A 7,008-nucleotide genomic window follows, 5' to 3' on the forward strand; every position below is an offset into this window, starting at 1 on the left:
CGCGGGGGCAGCCGCGCCCGCAGCCGCCGAGAGGGCAGGAACCGCAGGAGCGTAGTGCCCAGCCCAGGGACCGCGTTCCGTCCGGCCGGGCCGGGCCCGGAGCTTCGCAGGTCCCGCTCCTCCCGGACGCGGCGGTCCCGCGGGGAGTAGGGCGCAGACCCCGGCCCAGCAGCCGGCCTCCCGGCCGCCCCGCCCCACTTAGCCTGGCCGGGGAGGTGTAGGGCAGGCTCCCCGTCCTTCGCTCCCGCAACTGGCTTGACCTCTCTCCCGTGAGCCGAAGCCAGAAGAGCAGTGTTCCCCTGGGGGAACCCCACATCGCCGCCCTTCGGGGCCCCCAAACTTCCTCTCCTTTTGCCTCACCCTGAATTCCCCGAAGTTTGACCAGCTTTGCCTCTGCTTGCCTGCTCCGCTGCTCTGGGACAGGCCCGGGCCCCCTGGGAAGTCGCCTGTGGCCTCAGCCCAATCCCACCTCGGCTTCAGAAAGCACTCAACACATCCACAAACTTATCCTGAGACACCCTGCCTTCTCGGGTGCGCCTTGACCTGGAATCTCTTGCTGAGTAAACTCAGGTGGCCCCACCGCCCCCTCCTACCTGGGCAGATCTGACCTTGGGTAGAGCTAGCTGGTCCCCTCCCCCTTAATGAAATTCCAACATAAATAAAGGCACAGGCCAAATTTCCAGGATTTCTGCACCCCTATCCCCCACTTCCTTAACAGTTCATGAGGAATTGCTGCACTCCTCTCCCAGCTGTCCCCTGGGATCCACCCCATGTCCCCACGACACTCCTGCAGGCAATTCACCATCCAAGTACTGAGGCCCAGACTTTGGCTGGTGCGGGACCGTTTCCTGCCTAGGAACTACCGGCTTCTCCCATCCCAAAGTCCCCCACCCCAGAACCTACTATGCGACATGTCCTGACAACTCTGAGAGGCAGAGGGGAAGGCCCCATTTTACAGATGAAGGCCTGGGGCTTGGAGAAGTGGCCTGACCTGCTCAAGGTCATGCAGGAAGGAGGGGTGGGTTTCAGTTCATGTACACCTGGCTCCTACTGCCATATCACACACAAAGTCTTCCCCTTTCACCGCGCTCAGAGAGAACCCCACTCTGTAAATACCTGGCTCACTTCCACCAGTAGAAAGGGAGCTCCAGATGCTCAGGGCCATATCTGACCCGTCCTCATATGCACGGGCCCTAGCACAACACCTGGCACACAGTAGGTGCCAATAAATGCTGAAAGAACCCTTGAGGTCTCCCAAGTCCCAACCTCTCTCTGCATTTCACATGGGAGATTATTTTTAGATAATTTACATTTCATGTTACTTTATATACACCAACAACTCCACAGTCATTTTTCCTCTTTATCTTCCCAAGAGCTCTTTTTGGATCTATGCTGGTATGCATGCCCGTTTTTAAGAGGTGACCACTCAGAGCGGGGAAGGCACTACCCAAAGGCCAGCCCCAGGGGCGCAGGGGCTTCTGTTATTAAGAAGCTCAGACCCTGAGTTTTTCTATGTGTCCCTTGACAGTTATCCTTCCAGTAGACTCTTCCTGAGAGCAAAGATGCTCTAGCCTGGCAATGGTAATGATAACTTGTGGCAAATATGCCCTGTGCCTGGGTGGTGGGGTCCTTGTGTGAGCCCTGGTCTCTCTGTCCAGTTCCAGGACCCACTTCTATAACCACTAAGCCAGACCACCTCTCCACTCAGTCTGGGTCTTTGCCTGCCTTTCAGAAGCTAAAAACCTGGTTGTCAGTCTTGGGCTGAGTTCTGGCACGGCAGAATGTATAGTATAATGAAAAGAACATGGGCTTCGGGTGGAGTCAGATTTGGAAGTGAGTCCTGACGATTATTTGGCATGGCATTCTTCATGCTCAGAGATCCCACTTGGCTACTTCCCGGTGGAATGAAGCCATCATTCCACCTTTGCTGGGTGACCTCAGGTAGGTCACTGAGCCCCTACTTCATCATCTGTATAACGGGACAGGATGTCACAGATGTAGAGATTCAACAGGATGAGAGTGCCTGACCTGTGACGGGTGCCCAGTAAGTGCCATTTTCTCCCTCAGGGGGCCTCTAAGTATTCAAGGAGGAAGACAGGCATTGTTGACACTTTTTGTGCTTCATTCATTCAATAAACATTTGTTTAGCAGCCATTGTGCAGCAGGGGCTTGGGATATGGTCATGGGATCCCCAAGGTCCCTGCCCTACGGGAGTGCGCCAATGGGTATGGAAGATGGCTATTGAACAAACCAGCTATTGATCACAACAGCCCAGGGAATGGGCCATGAAGGAGAGAGGGAGCTGTGATAGCAAATAATGCATAGAAGGGGCTGCTTTCTTAGGGGGATCGGGGAAGGCCCCTCTAAGGAGGTAGCATCTGAGCAGTGACTTAAATGCCAGGTGCCAAGGCATGCTGTTCCTGCATTCCAGGCAAAGGGAAGAGCAAAGGCAAAAGCCCCAAGGTGGGAAGGAGATTGGCATTTTCTAGAAGCTGGAAGGCATCCAGTGTGGTGAGACTGAAGTGAGGGAGGAGGGGTTGGAGGGCAGGAGTCTTGAAGACCCTGGGAAATACTTTGGATGGCATTCCAGCTGCTATGGGAGCTATTGGCGAGTTTTAAATGAGCAAGACTGTGGGGTAGAGAAGAAGTGAGGAGCGGAGGACAGCTGCAGGGGTCCAGAGGTCTGTGGTCTTGGAGGTCAGAGGTCTGGAGTTCCCCCCACTGTGTGACAGCTCACTGCACCCAGCATGTCCCAGCCTCTTGCCCCGAGGGCTCCTGGGAGAGTAGAACGGCCAAGGAGTGAGAACGGCCTACTGCGGCCCATCTCCACTTTTGCAGAAACAGATCCTAGGTCATCAGCCTATCTGTGTCACTGGGGTCCTTTAGGAGGGGCATGCTGGGTGGGGAGGGGTAAGTCTCCCACAATGCCCAGCTCCCGGGGTATGCAATCACAGTCCCAGGGGCAGCTGCTCCTTTTTGATTCCCATTCCAGACACCTGCCAAAGGACAAAGTAGGCTGCGCCATGAATCAAAGGCCAGGAGATCCTCTGCATTTTTAAAAATTTTGAGACAGGATCTCGCTCTGTCTCCCAGGCTGAGTGCAGTGGTGCAATTGCGGCTCACTGGAGTCTCTACTTCTCAGGCTCAAGCAATCCTCCCACCTCAGCCTCCTCAGTAGCTGGGACCACAGGCATGCACCACCACACCCAGCTATTTTTTTTTTTTAATTATTTTTTGTAGAGACAGGGTCTCTCTTTGTTGCCCAGGCTGGTCTCAAACTCCTGGGCTCAAGTGATTCTCCCGCCTCAGCCTCCCAAAGTGCTGGGATTACAGGTGTGAGCCACCATACCCGGCCTCTGGATTTTTTTTTTTTTTTTTACACTTAGTCCAGGTGTCCAAGGGAGACTGGAGTCGAAGCGCAGTGAGTCCAAGCCCCCAGGGCTCACTCCGAATATGGATAGTAACGTACTGGGTCATAAGAGCTTGGTGATGAAGGGTTCTCAGAGTATACAGTGCAAACCGTGCCTCTGATAGATGGGTAAACTGAGTCCCACAGGAGAAAAGAGGCTCAGGGCCGCAGGACAGAACTAGGCACCTGGCCTTTGCCTGATTTGGCCTGGATCACTTGCCTTTCACTGAGCTCTGACCCTGGGCCCAGATGAGCAGGAATGCCTGCAACTCGACAGTGAGGTGGCCCTGACTGTGCCCACAGGAAGTTCCAGGCCTGGGGTGGGGCAGAGTGACTCAGGCTCCCACAGAGGCCTGTCCACCCAAGTGCTAGAAAGAACAGAGAGGCCCCAGAGCCTTGGGGAGAGGTAGTTTCCATCACTGGGTGCTGGTGCCCCTTCCATCAAGGGTTTGTGCCACCCCCTGCCATCCCCCTATTCCATAGCATCCCCTTGCAGTCTGCCAGCCATGCTGAGCCGCTGCTCGATGCCCGCCTCTCTAGAAAGGCCTCCTGACCTCTCAGGTTGGATCAGGGGCTTTCTCTGGTCACTCACACACGGAGCCTTGGGCTTTCCCACTCCCAGCTCTGACCACAGCAAATCACGATGGCCTCATTACCTATGTTGACCAGTGCCCAGCACGGGAGCTGAGGCTTAGTCATTATTGAATAAATGGATAAATAAGCAACCAACCAAATGAATGAATGAATGGGCTTATCCTCAAAAAGCAGGTGCTAGACTGAAGTCTACAGCATTTGCCACCGTGCTACTATGCTTCTTCCATAATCAGTCCATCCATCAGCATTTATTGTGCTTCTCCTAACAGGCTCTGCTGTTGAGTGACTGAGTCCCCTAATCTCTCCAAGCCTCAGTGTTCAATGCCGATAAAATGGGAATATTAACAATTATCCCTAACTCACAGGGCTGTCGTGAGAATAAGCACTCAACAAATGCTAGCTCCTATTGTCATTATGCCCATCCATCATCCAGACGCTTGTTTGGGCATCTTCTGTATGTCAGCCGCCATGCTTGGTGTTGGGAATATAGTAATAAACAAGAGGAACCTGACCCGTGAAGTTCAGGGACTAGCTGACTTTAAAAAGATCATGACAGACCAGGCACAGTGGCTCACGCCTATAATCCCAGCACTTTGGGAGACCAAGGCGGGTGGATTGCTTGAACCCAGGAATTCAAGACCAGCCTGGACAAAATGTCCAAACCTTGTGTCTACAAAAAAGTACAAAAAAATTAGCCGGCGGTCGTGGTGTGCACCTGTAGTCCCAGCTACTTGGGAGGCTGAGGTGGAAAGACTGCCTGAGCCCGGGCGGTAGAGGCTACAGTGAGCTATGATTGTGCCACTGCACTCCAGCCTGGGAGACAAAGTGAGACTGTCTCAAAAAAAAAAAAAAAAAATCATGACAAATGGGTTTAGAATTAAAAACAAAAAGTTGCCATGAAGCTGGGTGTGGTGGCTCACGCCTGTAATCCCAACATTTTGAGAGGCCGAGGTGGGCGGATCACCTGAGGTCAGGAGTTCAAGACCAGCCTGGCCTACATGACGAAACCCCCCTCTCTACCAAAAATACAAAAATTAGCCGGGTGTGGTGGTAGGCACCTGTAATCCCAGCTACTCCGGAGGCTGAGGCAGGAGAATTGCTTGAACCTGGGGGTCGGAGGTTGCAGTGATCCGAGATCACACCACTTCACTCCAGCCTGAGCGACAGAGTGAGACTCTGTCTCAACAAAGAAAAGTTACTATGAGAACATATGGCAGGGGAGCGGGGAGCCCAGATGAGCACCTTCAAGAAGCCCCGCCCTACGTGCCCTAAGGATCCTTTGGACCGGAGGATGGAGCACTGGATGAAGTGGAGGGGAGGAGAAAAGTGTCTCCACTCCTGCAGAGGCCCACGGCACGCTGCCTGTGGAATTACGACTGAGTGGGAAAAAATTCTGTCCACCTCACAGATGTTTGAGACCCCCTCAAGTCCAGCATCCCCTTTTTTCCAGAAACTAAAGCATAAAGAGATAAGATAACTAACTTGTCGAGGGATTTCATTCAAATGTCACCTCCCCTGAGGAACCTTCCTTGACTGCCTTTCTTAAAAGTCCCCCAGTGGCCCTCCATTCCCTTTCCTTACTTGGTTCATCCTCATAGACTCACTGCCACCTTCCTTTATAATACATATGTATTTGTTTCCTGTCTCTGTTCATCTCACCTACTGGAATGTACATTCCTAGAGGGCAGGGCTCTATCCTGTTCACTGCAGTATGTCCAACATCCAGAACAGTGCTTGGCACATAGTAGGTGTCCCATATGTGTTAACTGAATAAATGAATGAATGAAAATCCCTGAGTGTGTGTGTGTGTGTGTGTGTATTTTGACTATACACTGCAATGAGATCCAGGAAGATTCCTGCTGAATTGGAGAAGCAGGGGCCTTTTTGCTTATATTCATTTTGTCTTTGGCAAGTCACTTCCCTTCCTTATGCCTCAGTTTCCTCATCTGTAAAATGGAGTTAGTGCCTGCTTTGCAGAATCTTTGCGAGGTGTTGATGAAATACGGTGCAAAGTGCCTAGGTGGGGCCTGGCACACAGTAGGTGGACAACTGTCATTTTGATGGAGCCCTTGTTGGGGGAGGCTTGTGGAGGGGGATCCCAGGGCCTGAGCTTCCCTGCAGGACACAAAGGAAGCTGACACTGGATCTGTCCCGTCACCTGAACTCGCCAGTAATTTATTGATGCTGGATGCTGGCACCCAGCAGCCTGCTGGGTCAGTCTCAGGGAGCAGGTGTAGGGCCCTTGGGCCTACCCCAACCTCACCCAGGCAGGGAGGGGAGGGGAGCCTGGGTCTGCCCAGCCCAGGAAAACTGATAGGTCAGCCCTTACAAGTCCGTCCCCTTCTGTGTGCCAGGCAGTGCAGGCAGAAAAAAAACAAATGTGGTTCCTGCCTGGCCTGAGCTCACAGAGGGTTAAAGTGGACATAATTCAAACAACCAAAATGGTGAGAGCTGCATGAGGGCCTGCTATGCACCAAGAACTTTGTACCTATAACCACACTTAGGCCTCATACAGGGCTTAAATGTGCTGAGGTCGCACAGCTAGTAGGGGGCAGGAGGAAGGTTTGCACCCAGATTTGCCTGGCTCTAAAGCCGGGGCACATTACTGCCATCCCGCCCCACTCAGGCTGGCTGGGCCAACGGGCATAAAGAACAACAACAACAACAAACGGGCCAGGCACGGTGGCTCACGCCTGTAATCCCAGCACTTTGGGAGGCCGAGATGGGAGGATCATTTGAGGTCAGGAGTTAAGACCAGCCTGGCCAACATGGTGAAACCCCATCTCTACTAAAAATACAAAAATTAGCCAAGTGTGGTGGTACATGCCTGTAATCCCAGTTACTCGGGAGGCTGAGGCAGGAGAATCGCTTGAGCCTGGGAAGCGGAGGTTGCAGTGAGCTGAGATCATGCCAATGCACTCCACTCTAGGCGACAGAATGAGACCCTGTCTCAAAAAAAAAAAAAAAAAAAAAAAAAAAACAAAACAAAAAAAAAAAAAAAAAAA

General features: G+C 52.6%; 1 long non-coding RNA gene across 1 annotated transcript in view; it reads left to right on the plus strand.

Moving 5' to 3' along the window:
• Positions 1–1,966: 1,966 nt before the first annotated feature.
• LOC108536993 (uncharacterized) overlaps positions 1,967–7,008 on the plus strand; it is a 21,949-nt gene continuing 16,907 nt past the window's right edge. The window contains exon 1 of the long non-coding RNA XR_001887683.1: positions 1,967–2,044. This is a non-coding gene — a long non-coding RNA (uncharacterized LOC108536993). The remainder of the gene's footprint in view (positions 2,045–7,008) is intronic.

Source organism: Rhinopithecus bieti, unplaced genomic scaffold (assembly GCF_001698545.2).
Source record: "Rhinopithecus bieti isolate Rb0 unplaced genomic scaffold, ASM169854v2 scaffold_14455, whole genome shotgun sequence".
Lineage (NCBI taxonomy): Eukaryota > Metazoa > Chordata > Mammalia > Primates > Cercopithecidae > Rhinopithecus > Rhinopithecus bieti.